This window comes from Lithobates pipiens, unplaced genomic scaffold, assembly GCF_037356315.1.
Source record: "Lithobates pipiens isolate NorthernLeopardFrog02 unplaced genomic scaffold, aLitPip1_a1.2 Scaffold_8, whole genome shotgun sequence".
Classification (NCBI taxonomy): domain Eukaryota; kingdom Metazoa; phylum Chordata; class Amphibia; order Anura; family Ranidae; genus Lithobates; species Lithobates pipiens.
In genome coordinates, this window is record NW_027507903.1 from 37636344 (window position 1) to 37662867 (window position 26524).

Genomic DNA, 26524 nt, shown 5'->3' on the forward strand with positions numbered 1-26524 from the left:
AAGGGTATACAGGAACCCTTTTCCTCTGTACCTGGAACATTTCACGTCTCCCTTATGGTACTGTACTGAAATGTGAATTCGTCAATGTCCTTCTCAACTCAGTAACCAGGCACTTCTCAGGATGCCACTTGCCAGCCCTCTTCCGCAGAGTCCTCCCCCGGGCACTTCCACGAGCTGCGGTGCCCCTCCAAGCCGAGAGTACACCCGGACACTTTGAATCCTCCTTCAGTTACTGCGCCTCGGACCAGCAGGTTCCGAGACTCGGGAACAGACAGATCCCTACCCCATACCAGACAGGTCTATCAGGGGCCACTGACAGGAGCATGTTGAGGGGTGTCGAACGCCCTGTGACCGGGACCCCTCACGGGGCCACTCTGGTCCTGGAACCAGAACAGATCACACGGGATTCTCGAATCTCTCCGGGACCTCGAACACGTGACCCACACCCCTTTAAGTATCCCTTCCCAGAATCTTCAGCAGGCCCCGGCACTCCCACTGATTGGCTCCGAGAAGGCCGATACCTGAACATCCAACCAGACTTGGTTCTAGCCTGTCATGTGCACCTCACCGTCCACATGACCAGGCAGAACTTCCAAACACAGCCTGGCCAGACTGGTGACTAGGCCCACCTACACAATTAACCCTCAGAACCTTTACTGTTCTGAGGCCAAAAACTAAATTTACAAGTGTGTGACATTTGATCCCAAATGTCATCCGCTACAATTGGTTCATTTTGGTTCATTCAGAAAAATTCCCCATTCTGCTCCTTCAAATTTTCTCATCACTACAGTCAAAAACAAATGTCGATTTCATTCCACTAACCATTAGAATGAACATTCTGAAAATGAAAATGTTTAATGAGATTCTACTGGTGTATGGCCAGCCTAACCGCTTGTCGACCAGCCACTGTAATTTTACTGCAGCAGGTCGGCACGATCCCGCGAGCCATTGTGGCTATACATCGGCTCATGGGATTGGAATAGCAGGAACGCACACACATCCACTGCACACGGTGACCATTTAAAACTGATTGCGGCTGTAATGAATTGTCGGGTCTCTGCAATATAGATAAAACTAATTGAAAAAAAGGGTATGTCCCCCCCCCCAGTCCATTACACGGCCCTTTGGGTCTCATATGAATATTAAGGGGAACACCGAACCAAATATTTAAAAGAAAATTGCATGAGGGTTCCCCAAAATCCATACATGGCCCTTTGGTTTGGGGTTCCCCTTAATATTCATACCAGACCCAAAGGGGATCCCATGTGTTTTCTTTCAATAAGTTTCATATATATTGCCGAGACCCAACAATTCATTACAGCTTCGATCAGTTGTAAATGACAATTTTTCCTTTAGAAATGTTATTTTACTGTGGTACTTGTTATGATCTTCAGATAGTGAGTCTGACTTAGTGGAAGGGGACCTCTCTTACGGCTCTGGTTCTGGTCTCACTGGAATGGGAACAGGGAGACCGGAGCGCAGCGGGGTAGGAGAGTCCAGCCAGGTGCAGCAGCAGATGCCAGGTAGATGAGGATCCTCTTGGAGCGGGAGCTCTCTGTAGCAAGAAGGCAGCTGGGAGAAGACCACGGACCGTGGAATCAGGATGGCTGGATCTCAGGATGAAGAAGTAGCAGACACAGGAACAAGCAGGAGCCAGCAGAGGAATCAGGTACAAGCAGAGGTTCGGCAACAAGAATCAGTCCAAGAAGGGTCAAACAAGCCGGGGTCGGAGCAGGAGAGATCAGCAAGGTCAGACGGAGCCGGGTCAGGTATCAGATAAGGTTCAAGCAGAATAGCAGGTAACTTCGGGTACAAGCTGCAGACGAGACAGCACAGAACCCCTGCAGCTGTGCCTTTAAAAAGGGCCACTGGCGCCAATCGTGCTAATGCTCGCCTGTGCGTGCGTGTACCGCGCACATACGAACGACGTGCACCCGCGCGCGTCAGAAGACGCTCGTGCCCACGACGACCCGCGGCACGAACGCGCGTGCGCATACGGAGAGCCGATCGCACGGAACGGGCGGATTCCTGACAGTACTGTTCTAAACATGGGAAAATGTGCCACATTGCAGGCATACTATAGACACCCCACCGGGCACAATATTTAAATGAATATTTATTTTTTATTGTTTTACTAAAAACTGAGTTAAAAAAAAAATTGCATTGATACATGTCCCCTGGGGCAGGATCTGGGTCCCTAAACACTTTTTATGACAATAGCTTGCATATAAGCCTTTAAAATTAGCACTTTTGATTTTTCATGTTAGAGTCCCATAGACTTTAACAGTTTTCCGGCGGCTTTCGAATTTGCCCCAAACACCACATATTGTTCGGTGTTCGCAGAACATCCAAACAACCAAAGTTCGGCCCGAACTTATGCTCGGGCCAAACCGTTCGCCCATCCCTAGTATTATATATACAGTCCATTCACAGTTCAAAACATCCAAAGCAACTGGTGATGGCAAAACATGTCCTTGTGTCCACTCTGGTGCTCCCCCTTCATTATATGCCATCACCTTAGAGCAGTGTTTCTCAATTCCATTCCTCATGACCCACTAACAGGTCATGTTTTCAGGATTTTCCTCAGATGAAACAGCTGGGGTAATTACTAAGGCAGTGAAACTGATCAAATCACCTGTGCAAAATAATGGAAAGCCTGAAAACATGACCTGTTAGTGGGCCATGAGAACTGGAATTGAGAAACACTGCCTTAGAGCGTGTGACTCTGCAATAAAGCCTGGTCAATACATGCATATGAACCACCTCTGGGTTTAGTGTTTATGTTGAAATCCTGGACTGGTTGCTGGTAACGTGTTCCACGTGTATATGATGAAAAAAACTTGATAGTGTGATATTGTTTAAATAATTTATTGTATGAATAAAACTTAGCCCCTACTGGATGGTACTCACATTTTGTGGGTGCTACAATGCACCACTCTTTACAAGCTCAGGGATACTGCTGAAGTATTGTGTCCTTTCCTTTAGCTGAGAACGCCCCTGAGGAAGATACGAGTTAATTCCGGTATCGACACGTGCAGGGGAGGGTACAGGACGATGTAGGAGGCAGTGGGGCATTCTCAGCTAAAGGCAAGGACACATTACTTCCGCAGTATCCCTGAGCTTGTAAAGAGTGGTGCATTGTAGCACCCACAAAATGTGAGTACCCCACAGTAGGGGCTATGTTTTATTTATACAATAAATAGTTTAAACAATATCAAGTTTCTTTCATCATACACTGTAAAGGCTCATGTTTTTTCGCAGTCACTGCCCCCCCCCCCGTTTTACTTACCTGAGCCCCGAATTTCCGTTGGTGCGTCTCTCCACAGGGTCCAGGCTCTTGATTGGATAGATTGATAGCAGTGCAGCCATTGGCTCAAATCCAATGACGTGGGCACCGGGGGGTGGGCCCCCGAGTCCTGCATTCAGCCTCTATGGATGCCGAATGCTAGACCCGGGAGCGCACCTGCAAGGTAACCCCCCGGGAAGCAATTCTCCTAGGGGGTTATCTAATGCGGGAAGGAGCTGCAAGAGCCGCTGAGGGACCCCAGAAATGAATGTTCGGGGGTCACTCTGTACAAAACGAGCTGCACAGTGGCTTTAAGTATGACGTGTTTGTTATTTAAAAAAAATTTAAAACGATCTTTTAGTATCACTTTAATTGCAGGGTCACACTCTCTAAGGTGAGGGCATATACTGAAGGGGGGAGCACCAGAGTGGACACAAGGACACGTTTTGCCATCACAAGTTGCTTTGGATGTTTTGAACTGTGACTAAACCATCAATGTTTTCTATGTTGTTTCCATTTGTAAGGAGATTTCTATATTGGAAGAGATGTAAAACTGCAGGAAACTGCAGATACAAAAACCTCATGCTTGGTTCTTTAATATGAGCTAGAACAGTAGTTATTATCTTTACATAATGTTTCTATTTTAAAGCAATCATGTACTTTGCCTATTCTAAGGAACGTGTTTGCTAGTTTATAAGAAGCAACTTACGCTGTCTTTGAACAGCTTCAATTCACTACCTTACTGCACTGATACCCCATATAGGAAATACACAGTAGTTCTGTTTATGGGAGAACATATAACACTTTTCCTACCTGCCTGTTATGCCCTCTTTTTTAAAGGTAAAGGTGCCTTTTGTTGGAGGGGGATGTTGTATTTAAGGTAATTTAAAAAAAAATTCATTAGTGCTATTTGTAATATTTCCCTTTTTGTTACATGTTTGATCACTATTTCTGTACTGTCTATTTAAATTCTTTATTTTTCTTCTTTTTTTTTTTGCGCTCTTTTTTTTCTTTCTGTGATTCATTAAACTTTTAAAATAGCTAAAAAGTTGCCTTTTTGGCCCAGGAACAGGTCTAGAATAGTTCAGAGAGGATTCTGTAAGCTTTAATCTCCCTTTTGCCTTTAACTTTGATGCATTTTGCCAAATCTCTCGATTATCACCACAATTTCAGGGAAATGGAAACTCATAATTTCTTTCAGCTGTAGTAGCCAATATCTCCAGGCCTCGCCAGTGGCATATGGGGATAGGGAGCTTACTGGGTCCTATATAGGTTTTGGCCTGTACTATGTAGAAATTTGTAATATAAGGTTGTACTAGGTTGCCAGATTGTGATGGCTGGAGAGCCCAGACATTCTACCCATATATCATGAATCCTTTGGCACTGTCCTGGGATTTCATCAAAGTCCCAGCATGCCATGGGTCCAGGACATATACCACTATTGGGTACTGGAACCTGACAGCAAATCTTTGCTGCTAAGAGTTAAGGTAGGTGGACATGGGGACAGTGATTTTTTCGAGGCTTCTCCTCTATGTGAGTATGCTCCTGTTCCTCTTATCCGTGTGGCTGCATTAATAAGTTTGGTCTGCTGGGCTATAAACCTCTGATCTTCTATGCACAGTGTGAGAGAAGCTCAGTAGATGTTGAAACAAGAAGAATATTACATGCTCATGTGCATGCTCATAATTCTGAGCAAAGGACCACAGCAAAATGGGAATTGGGGTGTACGAACGTGTGTATTAGTGTCCTGTATGTGCACTGGTGCCAAATTGACTTTATAAGCTGGAATATGACATGACCGGAAGATGAATGGTCTCAGCTAGCTCCTGCTTTACCTGAGCCTGGACATGCCTTTCCTGGTTACCTGCAAAAGGCTTGGCTTGCTCCTGACCTGTTTTTGGATTTCTGTCTGCCCGCTGTGACCTCGGCTTGTATTCTAACTTTGCTCCTGTCTTGCGCTCTCAAAAGACAAATACCCCCCAAGGTAAAGTATAAGGGACTTTCTAGGCAACAGGGGAGAGAAACATAAACAGAAAAGTATACAAAATAGCTTTTATTATGAAAAATATATAAAATTAAGGTACAAACATCATGTTAATAAAAAAAAGTCGATTTCAATTATGAATCATTGGTGCATGATAATTATAGACATTCAGCCCGATGCGTTTCAGGACACTTGTATAGTCCCTTCATCAGGGCCATTCAGAGCCAGAAGATACTACCAAAGCACATTCTAAAAGTAAAAAACAACAATAATAGCAAAAAAACATACAATACAACAAAACATCAATCTCATCATGAAAGAGGGCATACAAAAGGAGCATTGTTGAGGTTATGATTATATAAACAAATAACGATTTGATTGGTTAGTATTGCATACACCTCCAGATGGAATGCCGACTAGCACAGTCTGGCCATATATTCATATCAGATGCCGTGAAGAGTGTAAGGGAAAACTGTTAGGCTAACATAACTGCAGTGCTACGTGATTGGATGTACAGATGATAGCTTACAACCATAGATGCAGGGAGTAGCAGTAGTGACACTTAACGAAACTCTTGATTTCAAAAATTCTGCAAAAAAGAAAAGTTATATATATATATATATATATATATATATATATATATATATATATATATTGTATATATATATATATACAGTGGTGTGATAAAGTGTTTGCCCCCTTCCTCATTTCCTGTTCCTTTGCATGTTTGTCACACTTAAGTGTTTCGGAACATCAAACCAATTTAAACAATAGTCAAGGACAACACAAGTAAACACAAAATGCAATTTGTAAATGAAGGTGTTTATTATTAAAGGTGAAAAAAAATCCAAACCATCATGGCCCTGTGTGAAAAAGTGATTGCCCCCCTTGTTAAAACATACTATAACTGTGGTTGTCCACACCTGAGTTCAATTTCTCTAGCCACACCCAGGCCTGATTATTGCCACACCTGTTCACAATCAAGGCATCACTTAAATAGGAGCTGCTTGACACAGTAAGGTCCACCAGAAGATCCTTAAAAGCTACACATCATGCCGAGACCCAAAGAAATTCAGGAACAATCGAGAAACAAAGTAATTGAGATCTATCAGTCTGGAAAGGGTTATAAAGCCATTTCCAAAGCTTTGGGAATCCAGCGAACCACAGTGAGAGCCATTATCCACAAATGGCGAAGACATGGAACAGTGGTGAACCTTCCCAGGAGTGGCCGGCCGCCCAAAATTACCCCAAGAGCGCAGCGACGACTCATCCAAGAGGTCACAAAAGACCCCACAACAACGTCCAAGGAACTGCAGGCCTCACTTGCCTCAGTTAAGGTCAGCGTTCATGCCTCCACCATCAGGAAAAGACTGGGCAAAAATGGCCTGCATGGCAGAGTTCCAAGGAGAAAACCACTGCTGAGCAAAAAGAACATCAAAGCTCGTCTCAATTTCTCCACAACACATCTTGATGATCCCCAAGACCTTTGGGACAACATTCTGTGGACCGATGAGACAAAAGTGGAACTCTTTGGAAGGTGTGTGTCCAAGTATATCTGGCGTAGAAGGAACACTGCATTTCATAAAAAGAACATTATACCAACAGTAAAATATGGTGGTGGTAGTGTGATGGTCTGGGGCTGTTTTGCTGCTTCAGGACCTGGAAGACTTGCCGTGATAAAAGGAACTATGAATTCTGCTGTCTACCAAGAGATCCTGAAGGAGAATGTCCGACCATCTGTTCGTGTACTCAAGCTGAAACGAACTTGGGTTCTGCAGCAGGACAATGATCCTAAACACACCAGCAAGTCCACCACCGAATGGCTGAAGAAAAACAAAATGAAGACTTTGGAGTGGCCTAGCCAAAGTCCTGACCTGAATCCTATTGAGATGTTGTGGTATGACCTTAAAAAGGCCGTTCATGCTCGAAAACCCTCTAATGTAACTGAATTAGGACAATTCTGCAAAGATGAGTGGGCCAAAATTCCTCCAGGACGCTGTAAAAGCCTCATTGCACGTTATCGCAAACGCTTAGTTGCAGTTGTTGCTGCTAAGGGTGGCCCAACCAGTTATTAGGTTTAGGGGGCAATCACTTTTTCACACAGGGCCATGATGGTTTGGATTTTTTTTCACCTTTAATAATAAACACCTTCATTTACAAATTGCATTTTGTGTTTACTTGTGTTGTCCTTGACTATTGTTTAAATTGGTTTGATGTTCCGAAACACTTAAGTGTGACAAACATGCAAAGGAACAGGAAATGAGGAAGGGGGCAAACACTTTTTCACACCACTGTATATATATATATATATATATATATATATATATATATATATATATATATATATATATAATATTTTTAAATGTAAGCCCTACAATGAATACATTGTTGCTACCAAATATTAATACTGTCAATATTGGTGTCTGCTTATTATGAAGCCCCCAATGTATAAATCATTGGTGGGCATATATTAGCATAATATCAGCCAAAATTGTAATATATATCAAAGGGTTAATCATTGATACATATCAATGAAAAAGAGCAAGAAAAGGAAAAATCCTAAATAGTACTTTTCCATATGCATATCTTTATGTTCATGCTAAACAGGGCAATAGGTGAAGACTAGAATTGAAAAAGTGATGCACAGACAGCTTAAATATGATACTATGTAGCATTGGCTGAGCCCAAATATACTGGGAATACTCAGTGCGTATAATCACAAAAAGTATCAGTATTATAAAAATTCTAAAAAGGTATCTTTTCACTAAAGCATTTTAGTCAAGAGCTGCACTAACCTTACATTCAGTGTCACTGCAGATGATAACAATAGTCCTAGCACGTACAGTGCAGCAATCCGATCCTAGAAGGAGGAGGCTGTCTGCTACATTTACAACTCGCATTTTTATAAAGAACAGGAAGACACCCGCGCATGCGCATTGTCCACAAATGCATGCACAATGCCTGCAAATGCATGCGCAATGCCCGCAAATGCATGTACAATTCCCACAAATGTGTGCGCAATGTCTTACTAAACACACTGAAAAGAATAAAAGGCAAGCAAAGGGGAGACGGGGCTACAAAGCTAACAAAACTTCCCCTTATACTTCCTATACTAAAGTGTGGAAGACGGACGCAGCAGATTACATCGTGCTGCGCATCCGACTCCACATCTTAAGCTATATTCTAAACCAACACCTCCGAGTCCGTACTGTAGCAGTCCTCCAAAAATATAATCCATGTAGGTATACTGCGCAAGATGGGAGATGCAATACGGCCAATAAAGCGGCAGCGTTCTAAAACCAAGAGCTCAACGGATTATAAGGTCTTCTACATAGGGTCAAAACTAGAGGAATATGAGGTACCAGCAAAATTATTGAGAAAAAAAAAAAAGGGGGGAATTATTTGAGAAATATATGACTAATTGACAAAGAATACCTAATATATTAGAGCCCACTCTAAAGAACTTTTTCGCACAACCCTGATTCAAAACCTTCCAAAAAGGGCTTAAAGCTAATTTGGGTGTTGAGGCCTGCGAATAAAGTAGCATTTAATTCCACTATCCAACGAGTTTCTCGTTGTAGGAGGAGTTTATTCCAGTCCCCTCCCCTACTATTTGGACGAATACGATCTAGAATTAAGAAATTCAATTTAGGACATCGCCCTCCGTGATGGTCAATCACATGCCTGCCCATAGGCAGGTCAGGGTTTGCTGTTAGCATGCTGGTAACATGTCTGCTTGCTTACGAAATTCTAATTTTGTTTTGTAGAAACACTTACATTGGCAAGTTAATAAGTATACTAACCCAATTGTTCTACAATTGGCGTAATGTTGGGGCTTAAATATCACGCCATTGATTGTACTAAATTTTTTAGAATATTCATATATCTACATATCGTGCATCCGCCACAGGTAAATGTACCCAAGTTCTTACATGGGTCTAATCTAAATTTTCCAACAAATTCACTCTGGACAAAATGGTTTTTAATTGATTTTGTTCTACGATACGTAACTAGTGCTTGGGATGATATATATATATGGGCTGAAGACTGGATCAATAGTAAGTGCCAATATTTTTCCATAATTCTCTTTTAGTTTATGCTGATTATTATATCTCGTGATAATCCGGGTAGTTTGTGATTCTGTATTATCATCATTTTGGGCTTCTAGATTGATTATTAGCACAATTTAAAGCTTTTTTTTACATTTTTGTGAATATCCTCGATCCAGGAGCCTCGTTCTTAAATGGTCTGCTTCTATGTAAAAAGAGCTTTCAGTTGAACAGAGTCTATTTAGCCTTAAATATTGGCTATAGGGAATGGATTGGATGAGGGGTTTAGGATGAGCACTAGATGCAAAAATGACAGTATTTGTGGGCTCTCTGAAGAGACTAGTAGAGAGAGTGCCATCTTCATTCTTAGAGATTGTAACATCTAAGAATGTAATGATGTCCTTACTCCAAGACATGGTGAAGAATAAGTTGAAGTTGTTTTTGTTGATGGCCAACAAAAGCGTATTGAGTAGTTCCACCGGTCCCTCCCAATGGTGAGGATATCATCGATGTACCTATACTAAGTCATGATATGGCACATCAATGAAACCAAATCCTGATCATCTTGCGCTCTTGTTCCTCACTGCCCAACTGTATGCCAATCCAAGCTTGCATCTTGACCCTGCCTCTGCCTGGTGTTCCTGTAGCTGTTGGTGACCTTTTGGCTTATGTCCTGGCTATGCTCCTGTCTGCTGATCAAGTGTTAGCGTGTTCCAGCTCTTGGTTCCTGGCTGGTAATCTACGGTCATCTGCTACCTGCAAACACCAGCTGGCCCTGCCTGTTACACCAGCCCTCGTGCCACTCTGTGTCCTCACACCTACTATCATCACTACTAGGGGTGTTGGACAAGAGGTGCAAGAGAAGCCCCCTCTCCAGCTCAATTTCCACCAGGTACGCATAAACACAAATGTGATGGATGCGTTTTGATTTTTGGAAATTATGCTTAGTCCTAAAGTTTTTCTGTGTATCACCCTTCTAGATAGGTTTCTAGAATCTTGGATACATTTTGTACTTTTTTTGCTCCTCTGTAATCATTGGAGTGGATGTTGATTTCTTTTTGCTGTTCTTGATTTCACAGGCTGCAGCTTTAATTGCTCCTCCTGCCTTCTAGAGTTTTCCAGAACAATGGGAGTGGAGCAAGGTCAATGGCATACATATTTATGGTGCTGCCAGCCAATCTTTTAGTGGGGGGGGGGGGGTGGCCTGAGGAGCACATAAATAGTCTGAACTTTAGAACAGCAGGGTCTTCCTGTTGTTCCACACCTGCCCGGGTGTGGATCATTCCCCCTTGCCTCAAACCATTCTACCAATTCAAGCTGTTGTTTGTGAAAGTTCCAGCTGTGGCAGAGCTGAGGGGCACTGAAAGTGTCTCTGACACCCCAAGACTACACCTAAAGGATCCTGGTTGTACAATACAGGTACCGTCTCTCTAGAAGGCATCTGGAGGAAGATGAAAGGACACAGCTGCTGCCCTGGCCTCATGAGCACTGACTTTATTACAAGATCCTGGTGACTGTATACTATTGGGATAGCTGGGCCAAGTAGGTCCTCTCTTGAGGGTTTCCTATCTCTTCCCCCCCCCCCCCCCCGCATTTCTTGTGGGACAACCATACTATGAAGTTTATAAAAAAAATGTGTTTCCAAATCCTGTAGATGCTTACTTTTATTATTTGGGCACTTACCTGTCCAGGCATCCAGCAGTGTCCTCACCCGAGCCGATTATTCAATCGGCTAGCGGGTGCTGGTGTCGTCATCTTGACTAAGGGAACCCGGTTTCCTACTGAGAATGCGGAAGCCTGCTGCCCTTTGTGAATGGGCCACAGTCTTCTGGGACCTGGAAAATGTCTTACTTTTACTTGTAGCTAAGTAATTAAGGAGTATTTTGTGGATAAAAGGACTGCAGCATATGTGTGCACTATGATTATGCTCAGAATGTATGTACCCATTTTAGGACCTTTTAAGCCATGTCCAGTATTCAGTGCATTGTAATCCTACTGACTGTTTTTCCCTTTCGCATGGTCTACAACTGGGGTGTATGGTCAGGTAGGTAGGTATAGGTACTTTATGCTGCCAATCATAGCTTTGCCAAATATGGGCAAAGTACATATTCACTTAAAACCTTTTGTTAGTGCAATGGACAACTACAACATGCAGCAAATCATTGCAATCAGAATTTGTTTTACATTAATAACAACCACCTGATTTTTTACTCTGAATATATTTATTTTTCGAACATACCCATAGCCCTTTGCACTGCTTTGTTAAATAACCCTGTGTCATGGTGTAGCTCTACAAATATTTTTAATCTCTCCTGCTGTGCCCATTTCCATCAATATGTACAAACACTTGAACATATGAAGCTATGTAGAAGTGTACACAATCCACATGCTTTGTAACCCCTTGCTGTCACCAGGCTATATTTAACAAACCACAACTATGGTACATGCAACTGTAAAATGTTCTAAGTATAGAAAACAGCTTGAGTTCAATCTGTCTATTGCCAGACTCTATTACAGATTACAGCCACTCACAGCATGAGCCATTGGGTTTTGCAAAAATCCTGTAGAGTTTAATGAATATTTACAAAATTATAATAATAACAGTCTCTTGGGATGCTCAAAGCTAAAGCTGGCCCTACATGTATAGATTTAATTCCTTCAGGTATTTCCTGACTAAATAAGGAGAACTGTGTAGATAACTTTGTTCTACCTTGGAGTCAGTTCTAACAAACTCTTATTGTCATTTATTCAAAGGAGCCTTATCATTTTATATATTAAGATTGCATGAGATGGAAAGTTGGTGACTAGGTCTTCTAATATGATGAGATGTGGATTTGGATACCAAGGACAACAACTTTGAAAAAAAATACTTTTTGTAAACAAATATTCTAAACCAATATTCTTAAATAACTGTATTTATCGGCGTATAACACACGCCGGCGTATAACACGCATCCCAATTTAAGAGGGCAGTTTCAGGAAAAAATACTTTTTTGTGTGCCCATCTGCAGCCTGTTGTGTGCCCAGCCTATTGTGTGCCCAGCCTGTTGTGTGCACAGCAGCCCCCTCAATGCAGCTCACCATATATCGGATGAAATCATCAAGCCATCATCTCTCAGTCGGCAGTCACATACACAGTCCCACCTTCGCCATGGGCATTGGACCAGCTCCTGTGATAGACAGAACACTGGTCCAATGCCGGTGGTGGAGGCGGGATTGTGTGTCGGAGAGCTGAGTGGAGAGGAGATGACGGCTCTGTGATTTCCGGGGGCACCCATCCCCCTCCAAGCTACGCTGTCGGCATATAATACGCACCCATGATTTTCACCCTATTTTCAGGGGGGAAAAGTGTGTGTTACACGCTGATAAATATGGAATATACAAACTGCGCTAAAGTTGATGAATGGAGCATCTAACTTTACATATGAAAAAAAATAATAATAATAATAATAAAAAAAAAAAATATATATATATATATATATATATATATATATATATATATATATATATATATATATATATTTGTATCTATCAATTATATATAATGGATAGATACAATTTTGGTAGTTTACAAGACCTGTTTCCAAAGTTTATCCAAAGAATTCATGTGTGGATATATATGCATATTAGTAGACTAATCCAGGAATATTCAATAGCTCCTGGGTCCTGTGCTGAGGGGCTGCATGCCATTCAGAAAATGCTTTGCAATTTCTGAATAAGTGTAAAGCTTTCTCTGTTTGGACAAGGTAAAAAGTGCGACGTCATCGCGCCACCTCTCCTTTTTGGATTTATGGTCACAACATCAATTTTTTCAATAGTTAAACGACCAACCTAATATGTGAATGTATGTATATATCTTCAGATTAGTTTGTTTACAAATGCAGGTTATAGTGATAGGGGACTAAAGTAATCAAAAAAGCCCTCCAACCCAATCAGTTTGTAGAACAGTAAGGCCGTCTTCATTCCGAAAGTATTCATATGTCTCATTCCATCACATATACCAAAAATAAGAGGATTACTCCTCATTTTGGACATTGGGTCATTTGGTGGAGCCATGCAAAACAATTATTTACACCCCATTGACCATATGCACCTTCAGAACCACTGGTGTATAATGCAAATATAGCATTATGCCTCATATACACGATCAGGAATTCCATAAAAAAAACTTGAATGGATTTTCCAACGGAATTCCGCTCAAGCTAGCCTTGCATACACACTGTCACACAAAAGTTCTCTGAACTTTCGGCCGTCAAGAATGCGGTGACGTACAACACTACGACGAGCCGAGAAAATGAAGTTCAATGCTTCCGAGCATGCGTCGAATTGTATCCGAGCATGTGTGATTTTTTGCGCATCCAAATTGCATACAGATGAATGTATTTTCGAATAGGAACTTTTTCCGACCAAAAAATAGAGGCCCTGTTCACAATCTCTTGCTGGCTGGAATTCTGCCAGCAAAAGTCCGATGGAGCATACACACGGTCGGAATTTCTGACCAAAAGCTCACATCCGGCTTTTGCTACCAGAATTTCTAATCGTGTGTATGGGGCATAATTGTCAGGGTTCTCATACAGCAATGCCCTGTACACACGGTCTGACTTTCCGATGGAAAATGTGCAAATGAAAAATCGGACTGTGTTGTCGGAAATTCCGATTGTGTCTGGGCTTCATCTGACTTTTTCCGTCTGAATTTCTGACACACAAAGTTTGAGATCTGGATCTAAAATTTTCCAACAAAAAAATCTGATCATTTAAATTCTTATCGTGTGTATACAATTGTGATGCACAATGTACTCAGAATAAATTACAAGATGAAAGCTATTGGCTACTAGCCTCTTTATAGTCCAGTCGTACGTGTTTTACGTCACCTTGTTTCGAACAATCGGATTTTCCGACAACTTTGTGTGACCGTGTGTATGCATGACAAGGTTGGGCCAAAATCCGTCTGGAAAAATCCAACAGATTTTGTTATCGGAACGTCCGACCACGTGTACGGGGCATAATTGTTAATTTTCATGCCCAACTAGAAGCGCAAGGACAAGAATTTGCATATGAGCATTGGCACATACATCTTGGTACCCAGTGGCCTATTTAAACCCAGAGTATGCCTGGCCTCAGTGCTGGATTGTCTTCAGCTCTGGTTCCTGTGATCCTAGTTCCTGAAAGTCTGCTTACCTTGTTCCTGACCCAGCTATGCTGGACATCTCTCTTGGATTGGCCCTGACTGTTATGCCTGCTGCTCTCTTGTGTTACTATCCTTGGCTTGGACTTCTAACCATGAGTCCATCTCCTGACCTTGAACTTGAGCCTGACCCTGCTCCTGTTTGCCTGGTTGCTGCTGAACATAGTTTGTTACCAGACTTCATACTACCACTGGAAGGACTCCTGTATTTCCAAGCTCCAGTTCAGTGGAGCCTGGCGCCTGTGCTCTTCCACTGCCCTAGCAGCCCCTGTCTCCACTAGAGGGGTGCTTGAATGGGAATCGCGCAAAAAGCCACCCTTGTCATCTCGAGCTCCACAGTCAGGTACGTGACATTAATGTTATAGAGCTATTTATTTCAAACTGCATACAGCTGTTTCAGGATATTTATCAATTTGTGCTAGTGTTCCTACTGGTAGAAATAGTCATTGGTCCCAAGCTGATGACTTCTGATAAATGGTAGTTATAATCAATTCGCAAAGCCAACCTTATGCTCCTTTCTGACTGGAAATCTCTAGTTCTAACTCAGCAGTGGGCATGTCTGTCCTTTTCAGAGAGACACAGACAGCAAGGATCCTTCTTCACAGTAAATGGTAGGGACTGAACCCATCGCTAACACCAATTGTATAAAAATAATACATTTATTTCTCCTGGTCTGGTATAGATTGAGCATAACAGAGCTATTGGCTAAACACAGAAATAAATTGCTGATCCAAACACCTCAAATAAACATCATGTGCCAACAAAACACAACTAATTAAAAACATAACGCTAGGTTGGGTAAGATTCTTTTGATCCCTTGTGACTTGTCATCTCAGGGCAATATTCCACATACGAAATGATTATATAAGTTGTAAAATGCTCTTTAATTTAATGCCTATAAATATGACAATGTCAAATTCAGGTCCTGGAATAATGGGAAGCTACCCCACAATTGCAATAAACAAAATGGCCATATTCATAAGCTTCTCAACGGATGCAATAAAACGAAGTACCTGACATCAGTAGTAAGGTCAGCAAGTCTAGGAAAGGTCAAATTATTATGTTTACTTCTATAAACCCTCAAATCCTGTATTAGTAATAAGGCAAATACTGTATATATAGTATACATTGATTATGAACTGTAAAAAGACATAAAAGGAGAAAAGAGCCCTTCTTATAAGAGCTTACAAAAAAAAGTTAACACTAAAGATATACATAATCTTAAGGGGAAAGATCAACCATATATATATCAACCAAAATGTACTTAGTAGCAGAGAATAGCCTCCAATGCAGTGGTTGTATCTGCATGTGTAGAGGTGAATACATGTAATATGTGATATGAAGCATACTGTATATCTTATTCCCAATTGCATAGCAGGTGATGGTATCTGAAACATGTTCCTTCTGACTAACTGCCAATGTATTAGTTGGTTAGGATGAGTATGACTCTGACACATGGATGTGCTCAGTGACCCATACCCAGTGCTGGTGATTGTACACGGTGGAATGATTGGGGATCAGCTGGAGGATAAGGTATAAGGAAATGTTGAGAACTGAATGCTTGACCACACTTTTCCAGCTATCTGGTTTATTAGACCATAAACAAAAAAAATGTATAAATAAATTCTATAGTCCACATGCCATGGTAGAATTTTAAACTAGATATTGCTCATAGTTGAGCTATGGAATGTTCTGTTTTTGTCTTTTATGGGTTTGTCCTTCCATGTGCTCCTTGCTGTAAAGGCCAGTTATAGGTAGGGGCAGGGGCTATTTGTTTGTTACTGGTGTAAATATGGCCCGGGGACACACTGGGCACCTTTGCTGCCACTGTGCTATTGCTGGGTGTCCAGTGTGCTCCTGTTCCTTTAAGGGCGATTGGGCTGCCTCCAAGTCCACCTGCCCCTCATCTATCTATTGAATGCCTGTACTCCCATTGTGTAGATGCTCATAAATTCAGTAACGTTTAGGACTGCAAGCATACACAGGGTGCCGTGAAGTGGCCTTGCAGCTTACGCATGTGTTTGCAAATGTGTGCTAACTAAAGCCCTGCTTTTAACGCAGACTGTTGGACAGGTTAATCCGGTTGGTCAACAGACTGGTTGGTGAGTTGAGCTATGGAATGTTCTGTTTTTGTCTTTTATGCATTTGCCCTTCCATGTGCTTCTTGCTGTGAAGGCCAGTTATAGGTGGGGGTAGGGGCCATTTTTTTGTTACTGTTGTGGAGAGACAGTATTACCTTGTTGGATTCAAAGGGATGGCTTACGAAATGGGAGTGGTTGGACCAATATGGTCACATTTGGGGTAAGTTTAGGAATAGGGTTGCTGCCTTATGTTAGAACAAATACTGGACACCTATAAGAAACAGAACTGAGACTAGAAGAAATGTTTGATGTGCTAAGCACACAACTCGCAAATGGTGTTTGACTATTATGGGAAAAACATATTTGTTCCATGGAGAATGGGAGGGATAAAGTGCCGGGAATCAGATTGATGCTTGTTGGAGTATACAGCCGTGGTCAAAAGGTTTGAGAATGACACACATATTAATTTTCACAAAGTCTGCTGCTTCAGTGTTTTTAGATCTTTTTGTCAGCTGTTACTATATATAATGTATACTGAAATATAATTACAAGCATTTCGGAAGTGTCAAAGACTTTATTTTTTAGACTATTATATTAAGTTTATGCAAAGAGTCAATATTTGTAGTGTTGACACTTTTTTTCAAGACCTCTGCAATTCACCCTGGTATGCTGTCAATCATCGTCTGGGCCACATCCTGACTGATGGAAGCCCATTCTTGCATAATCAATGCTTGGAGTTTGTCAGAATTTGTGGAGGTTTTTTGTTCACCTGTCTCTTGAGGATTGACCACAAGTTCTCAATGGGATTAAGGTCTGGGGAGTTTGCTGGCCATGGACCCAAAATTTTGATGTTTTGTTCCCCGAGCTCCTTATGGTAAGGTGCTCCATCGTGCTATAAACGGCATTGTTCATCACAAAACTGTTCTTGGATGGTTGAGAGAAGTTGCTCTTGGAGGATGTTTTTGTACTATTCTTTATTCATGGCTGTGTTCTTAGGCAAAATTGTGAGTGAACCCACTCCCTTGACTGAGAAGCATCCCCACACATGAAAGGTCTCAGCATGCTTTACTGGTGGCAGGACACAGAACTGATGGTAGCGCTCAACTTTTCTTCTTCGGACAAGGTTTTTTCCAGATTCCCCAAACAATCGGAAATTGGATTCATCAGACAAAATGATTTTACCCCAGTCCTCAGCTGTTCAATCACTGTATCTTTTGCAGAATATCAGTCTGATGTTTTTCCTGGAGAGAAGTGGCTTCTTTGGTGCCCTTTTTGACACCAGGCCATCCTCCAAAATGTTTGCCTCACTGTGCATGCAGATGCCCTCCCACCTGCCTGATGCCATTTCTGAGCAAGCTCTGCACTGGTGGTGCCCCGATCCCGCAGCTGAATCAACTGTAGGAGACGTCCCTGATGCTTGTTGAACTTTCTTGAGCGCCCAAAAGCCTCCTTCACAAATGTGGTAGAATTTTTTTTTTTTATGGGATTCATTTCATTTTCATGGAAAATAGGGATTTTGCAATTAATTCCAATTCACCTGATCACTCTTTATAACAGTGGTCATCAACCCTGTCCTCAGGGCCCACTAACAGGCCAGGTTTTATGTATTACCCTGGGGAGATGCAGACTAGAATGTTAAAATCAATGAGCAGCAAATTATATCACCTGTGATGTATTTCAGTTCTCTTGCAAACCTGGCCTGTTAGTGGGCCCTGAGGACAGGGTTGATGACCACTGCTTTATAACATTCGTAAGTATATAAAAATTGCCATCATAAGAACTGAGGCAGCAGACTTTGTCAAAATTATTTTTTGTGTCATTCTCAAAATGTTTGACCACGGCAGTAATGATTGGTTACCATGATTACATAATGTCCCTGGTGAAAGGTGGGAGAGTATATCCAACCTTTAGGGCAGGAGGCCACACAGGATTCTCTTGGCTTGTTGGGGAGTATTGGGGCATGAGCTTGAACTCTCCTCTAGTTGCTTCATGAGGTGACTGAAGAAACACGCATTGGAGGGACCTGCCCAGGAAACTGGTTGATTGATTATTGATTATTGAGATCCCCTCACCATTACAGAGTGTTCCTTGGTGACCACTGACCAACATGCACAAGTGACAGTAATGATCCAACTGAAACAGTCTTTAAATGGGAGTGTGTTTTCTGGAAAAACTGTTAGGTTGGGATCAATATCACAAAAACTTGCAAGTTTATTAAGTTAAGAGCTGTATGGATTTCTTAAAGGCATTAACTCTACTCCAAATATTATAATAAACTGCAATCTGCTTGTTGTTGAGTCCCACACTTTATGCATTATTGTTGTTCTTTGCACTGCACTATTGAATAACCCCAATAGTGTGCTTACAGGGCCATTAGCTAGAATACAACAGTAATAATGTAGAGAGTTAAGCAAGAAGGAATCGCTCTTTCCAAGGCTGTATAAATGTCAGGACAAATACAAACCATCACTTTGTTTGATAAATGTGACTGCAACATTTTTGCTATTCTAATTTATCACTTAAACATTCCTTGTACAAGCGAGGTTTTACAAAGTTATTAGTCATGAAAATTGCAAGTATAAACTTAGGCATTTAATCTGGATGGTTCATGAGATATATCCATAATTGTTTTTTTTTCCCTACCGCGAAAACATTTATTAAACAATATTATGCTTCTTATGATGTAAAAGTGAATTAGTTAAAAAAAAAAAAAAAACAACCTAGTGGTGGTAAGACCGTATTTTATGCAGAGCACACACTGTCTTCTCGTACTCAATGCTGGATACACAGTCATTCTATAATCATCTGAAAAAGAATTTACAGCTAAGAAAAATGATATAGGTCAGAACAAACAGTTCTGTGCTCATTTAATACATTGGCACAAAAAATCTGTGATTGCATGCAAAGTGCCATAGGCCACAGCAATAGGATATCAGTTTAATGAAGTCAAGTCTATGAAAGATGATTTTTAATTAGTTACTATGGGTTACTGCATTTTGAAGATGATTGATTTTGCCCTGCCTTGCTGAACAAGCTTACATTATTATTGTCCTCCTAAAACTGATTCAAAAATGACTTGTCACGAAAAAACCAACAATGGATTATTCATTAAAAACTCATTTCACATACTAAGTTAACCCCTTTGCACCTAAGGATAAAACAAATCTAAATGCCTAAGTACAACTTTGCAACTTTGACATGTGTTTGTAAAACCGTACATATCACCACAGCTACTTTGTGCATCCATTTTTCAGGACAATGTGGGCTTTCATTTAGTGGTAACTGGTAATGGATATGTCCTGATTTTATTTTATTATTAACCACTTCAGCCCCAGAAGAATTTACCCCCTTCCTAACAGAGCACTTTTTGCGATTCAGCACTGAATCGCTTTAACTGACAATTGCCCGGTTGTGCAACTTTGCACCCAAACAAAATTGACTTTTTTTTCCCCCATAAATAGAGCTTTCTTTTGGTGGTATTTGATCGCCTCTGTGGTTTTTATTTTTTGCGCTATAAACAAAAAAAAGAGCGACAATTTTGAAAAGAACACAATATTTTGTACTTTTTGCTATAATAAATATCCCCCTTTTTTTTTAAGCAAATTTTTTCCTCAGTTTAGGCCAATATGTATTCTTCGACATATTTTTGGTAAAAAATTGCAATAAGCGTATATTGATTGGTTTGCACAAAAGTTACAGCGTTTAAAAAATAGGGGATAGCTTTATATACTAGTAATGGCGGTGATCTGTGATTTTTTATTGTGACTGCGACATTATGGTGGACACATCGGACAATTTTGACACATTTTTGGGGACCATTGGCATTAATACAGCGATCAATGCTATAAAAATGCATTGATTACTGTAAAAATGTCACTGGCAGTGAAGAGGTTAACACTAGGGGTGATCTAGGGGTTTACTGTGTTCCCTGGGAGGTGATTCTAACTGAAGGGGGGGACTGAGTAGAGGAAGTGATGGATCGTGGTTCTTAGCTAATAGGAACACACGATCTGTCACTCCTGTCAGAACAGACACAGAGACACAGAACACACTCATCCCTGTTCTGTGTCTCCTGCTCATGATTGCTCGTGGCTGGCAGTAGTCGCAGCCACTAGCATTGTCACCCCCTGCTGTGCAGCGGCACGCACGCGCCTGCTATCCCGATCCCACGAGCCGAAGTATAGCTATGACGGCTCGCACAGGGGAGCCAACTTGCCACAGTATAACTCCGGTGGCTGGTCGGAAAGCAGTTAAAGGAAACTTGGGCCAAAATAGTAAAATAAAAATATATTTTTTTCAATTTTGCTGTATATTTCTTGGTACTACCATAACCTACCAACAAAGAACAACTCAAAATAAATGTTCCTGCTCCTGATGATCGCAGTATGGGGGAACGGGGATTTAATTAATACATTTTACCTTACAGAATTACGCTATGTATATACATCTCTTTGTCGTGAATGAAATGTAGATGGAAGGACCTATTTGCTGCTCCATGAATGGATGATTATACAGGCTCATACCTATTGTTTATCCAATGAGTTCACTACCATATGGGTGAGATCGCATGAGGAGTGGTGACGGTCAAACAATTAGGATACATATCGCATGGAACACATGGATGAACTTCTATTTGTTGTTTTATACAATCAACATATGTGATTATATGGATGGAAGTTTACATCCAATTACATGGACTTTATCAAATTTAAACTTGAGCGCTGCTAATGTTGGATTTCATTCAGCATATTTGTTTTGATATTAAGTGTTATTATAGTAGCTGCTAGAACAATATATATATTTTTGGAATTTTTGATCATAAGCGCTGGGAGTGGGTTGGTTTGTTTACTTCTGTATGCTTCCACACATACATATATTTTTTTTGTACTACTGTATTGTGAAAACAGGAAGTTGTCCATTTGGCACGGCCCCCAGAAGCTATTGGAGATCTCTGTAGTTTTAGTGCCTACTACAGTGATTTCCATGGGGATCCCACAATTTTGGTACAAACAGTACATATCTACATTGGTTCAAGCTGGACCAATGCAATAAGGAATAAAATTGCCATACCTGGAATTTGGTTTCATTTGAATTATACTTATAAATCTCACCAGAACCGGTAGATGGGGCTGGAATGTGTGGCACGAAAGTTTTTCTTTTTGTTTTACCTCTATGGATGGCATAAGTTTCTTTGCCCAACTTCTAAACACTTCTTTTCTTTTTCTTTTTTTGTCTGGTTTATTTACTTTTCTCCAATCTTTTCCATCTTGCTCATTGCTTCCTTTCCCTCTGGAGAATTAGGGTGAGCCCCTCGCAAAGGCCCCTCCGGCAACATAAACCTGACATATAGGAAGGCACATTGTTCAAATTGCATCGGGTTGTTACTTTGTAATTTCATCTATAAATGCTAAGGGTGAATGCCCCCTATTTTGACTGTGTATCTTTAGAAGCAATTATTTGATGAGCATCAGAATGTTTCCTTTTCTAATATGTTTTTGTTCCATTTTGTAAATATGAAAAATAAAGGTTTTACAAAAAAACAAAAAATAATAAACAAATCTCACCAGTTTCCTTTTCTAATAATTGTACAATGTTCCATTTTGTAAATATGAAAAATAAAGATTTTACAAAACAAAATAATCCCACCAGATCTGAAACAAACTGAAACATTGGTATGATGCCTTAGCTATACTGTGTTAAAGTCAGACATGTACAGTAGGGATGGGCCGAATGGACCCCTATTCAGTTCGCACCAGAACTTTCGAACACCGCGAAAGTTCGGACCCGAATAACAAACCTCATTAAAGTCAATGGGACGGGAACGTCAAAAGTGCCCATTTTAAAGGCTTATATGTAAGTAATTTGGCATACAATGGTTATAGGGGTCCGGGACCTGCCCTGAGGGACATGTATCAATAAAAAAAAAGTTTGTGAAAAACTTAATTTTTAAATGAGCAGTGATTTTTTGATTTTTAAAGTGTAAGCATACAAATGAAAAATTCCTTCCAACATAGTGCCTGGGAGGTCCCCTTAGTCTACCTGTAAAGTGGCAGATCTGTACCATGCCTAGAATCTGCTGCAGCAATAATTTAATTTATAAAGCCAAAAAAATGACATTTGCCCTGCAAGTTGCCTTTATTTTGCTCAGCAACAGCTGGGGAGCCAGTGTGTATGATGAGGCCACAATGTAGTGCACTGGGAACAAGATTAGAGATTTTTTGGATACATTCTGGTGTCACTTTTGATAGAAGTAATGGGTGTGTAAAAATTGGCCTTTGGATGTCGGTGGCACCTTCCCACTGTAACCCTATAGAGGTAATCTTGATAAAAGCAAGAATTGGCCTTGCTGTAAAAAATTGCAATGATATGCACCTGTCAAACAGGTGCAAAAAAAATCACACTTTGTGAACAAGGAGGCAGGTTTATCCACTGTGGCAACTGCAGGGACTGCACCCTTGTCTCTGCTTGTGTGACATAGGATGAGGAGGATGAGGAAGGTTTAGTAAGCCAGTCCACCACCCCCTCTGCATGCTGTGGCTGGATAGCATGGGCAAACTCACTAAACAGTGGAAATGATGCCCTGCCTGAGAACTGACCACCACGTCCACCTTTGCCTGTGGACACATTTGTTGCTGGCCCCCTTACAGTGCCAAGGGAATGTCTGCCTCTCCTTGTTGTCCTCCCAGACATTATTGGGAGGGGGCGGTGCTTATAATCAAATGTAAAGAAGAAGTTGAAATCTGTACGTAGATGCACTTTAAACAATGTAAAGAGGTGTTTCATGCACTTTAATTTGAGTACTCACACTACACAGACACACGCTACGCATACACTATAATATACTGCAATATAATGTGCCAAACGTACAGTAACCCACAGAACTATATGGCGTTAAACGGGCAGTAACGCACACAAAACGATCGGGCGTTAAAATGGCAGTAACGCACACAAAACGATATGACGTTACACTGGCAATAACGCACACAGAACTATATGGTGTTAAACTGGCAGAAACGCACACAGAATGTATGTATGAATGACACGGTCCCACTAAACTACAGTGAGACTATCTGAGCTGTCCCTACTTTAGCTGCACACTATGCAAAGCTAAATGATGGTCCTCCTCACTACACTCACACTATCCCTAGACTGACACTAAACTAATATTCTACGCTGACAATTGAAGCAAAATAGCACAGTATAGCACACTAACTAAATATAAGCACTGAACAGAGTCTTGCTCTATCTCTCTCCATGCCAAAATCACACTGAAAATGGCTGCCATTGAAAGAATACTTTTATACTGTGGGGCGGGAATGAGCCATGATTGGATAATGTCATGATGACAGTGTTCAATCATGACTCTGACAGTGCTCTGTGCCCTGATTGCCTTTAGCTTTCACTGCTGCAGCCAATCAGCACTTGCAATGCACTGTTAAGCTTCGCAATGCAATGTAGTCGATTTGGGGGGCGAACAAAAGGTCGCACGACCCGTTTTTGTTTGGCTGTTCGCCTAACGCCCAAACAGCAAAAGTTCGGCTGAACTTATGCTTGGGCCAAACCGTTCGCCCATCCCTAATGTACAGTATAGTTGTACCTGGAAATGACAGTCACCTTATGCATGACTATGAACAGGTTCCCCTAAAAGCAGACTGTAATGTAAAGGGATGGTGTGTCGGGCAGATGAGTATTCTTGCAATGTAACTGCTGTATTTAGCAAGGGCCTTGTTCATGGCAGAAGAACAGTTAATACAGGATGTGAGGAAAAGAAAGGTAATTTAATGCATGAACTAACACAGCGTTATGGTCTATTCAGCCACATAAATGCTCATTTCACCTCAATCACAAGAAGCTGGCAGAAAGAAAGGTTGACTTGAGCCACTGCTTGTTCTTCTGTGCATGTAGGTTACAGAGGATTTATGTCTCCTGCTCTCTGAAAGATATCCTGACCTTTATTAATTTTCTTTACCTCATCTTGTATAAAGATAATCATTGTCACATATGTGTGTTGCTGTGGAATATGAATATGAATGTATTTCAAACTTCTAGGTGTTCTGGTTTTACACCTATTCACAGCCATGAACTGTCATGCCCAGGCTCCATGATGTAGAAATGTATTGTTCAAAACTTGACCAATTTCATGTAAGTTTTGTAAAGCAGTTCTGGTTACACAGTTTATTGAACTGAGACGTTAGTCTGTTCACAACTACTCTAGTTTCAAACAAGAAGAAGGCAAAACAAGTAGGTGTTCTAGGACAAGGCATAATGTGTGTGGCCACTGGCCAGCTAAATGTAAATGTCTTATTGCCTAACTGGTGGACCTAAATACAATGTGTAGCACTACACATTTTATTTAAATGCATATACAATTAGTCTTATTGTTGTGTTTTTTTCACATTGGTAGTGCAGTCATTTATGCACATATTATTACTAACTGGTGGATCGACTGGCTGAATCTGCTGGTAAAGTGGCACCTTGACTATGTTCTAGAAGATTTTATAGGGAAATATAGCTTTTATTTCCCATTAAAGATAGAGAGCAAACGGCCCCTTCTTTAACTATTGTAAGTTCACCATACCTCACATATACAGGATCCATGGGCCTACCTTAAGATTGTTCGGATATATTCACTCCTATAAAACTTAGGTAGCAGCCTACCTGACTATTTTTTGTTACTGTAACCATTGTAAATTGTTCTGCTTACTTCACTGTGACCTGTTTGACTTTTCAATAAAAATATTTGAAAGTAAAGATAGAGAGCAAACATAGGTATATACCATAGAACACAAATTGGTGGTCTGGTTGGCATACAAGAAAAGAAAGTGCTTATATAAAATAATTATTATAAGGTGAAAATGTTGGATCAGGCACATAAATTACATCAAAAGAAACATATAGAGGAGTCCAAGTCAATAATAAGGAATGGAGTGAACCATACAAACATATACATGGACTACCTTGAGATAGTGTTCAGTATGCCCTTAACAGACTTAAAAAAGAAAAAGAGGGAGGAAAAAAAGGAAAAGTTGGAAATACTCAGAGACCCAGGACTATCTATGAATACAAAAAAGGGGTAAGTAATGTAACCAGTGAAGGGAAAAAGCGATGATAGAATCTACAGAGGGAAAAAATCCAACAACCAACTGTAGGAGTTCGCTGATCAGTGAAGTAATGGGAAGTAAGAGGGGGAAATATAGAGGTTAGGGTGTTGGAGGAGGTGAAATAGGTCCAAATCAACCATAAGACCAAAAACGTATAAGAATTGGAATCCATTGCCAACATCTCCTCCATTCTTATAATAGCATTAACAGTATAGTAGAAGTTTTTAGGTAGGGTCTAATCAATGTACCCAAAGATTGAGAGGAATCACCACACAGACTAATTTGAACACTGTATGTTTGTTTTTTATTTTTTTAATTCCTTTATTTCTATTCAAGATGAGACAATTTAACAGTCAGAAAAGATGACAGTAATTATAATAAAAACAGAAACGGGTAATGAATATGATTAGATGTTATACCAGCATTGTCAAATATCGATTCCCCCGGTTATGCACTCAGTTAAATACATGTACGGTTACGGCTGTGTATCAAGGCTAACCGTGCACTACTCCGGGGGAGGCTTCCAGACTGTTACCCTGATAACCCACTATTGCTAGTATAGCTGCCAAGGCCATACTGTAAGAAACTCATTTATACCTGCCAGGCGGGGTTATCTCCCAACCAGCTGAGTCCAGCCATGTGGCACAACAGACGGGTGATGTAAAGTAGGATGTTCATATTATCTGAATAAACCGGCCCAAGACTGGGAGCAGATTAGGAGAGGAAGGACTGGGGGAGTGGAAGGGCGGGATGGGAAAGGACTCTCCAGTTGGGGGTAAGGGGGAAGGTATGTAGAGGGGAATCGGGGCAGAGGGAGGACGAGGGGGAGAAAAGAGGAG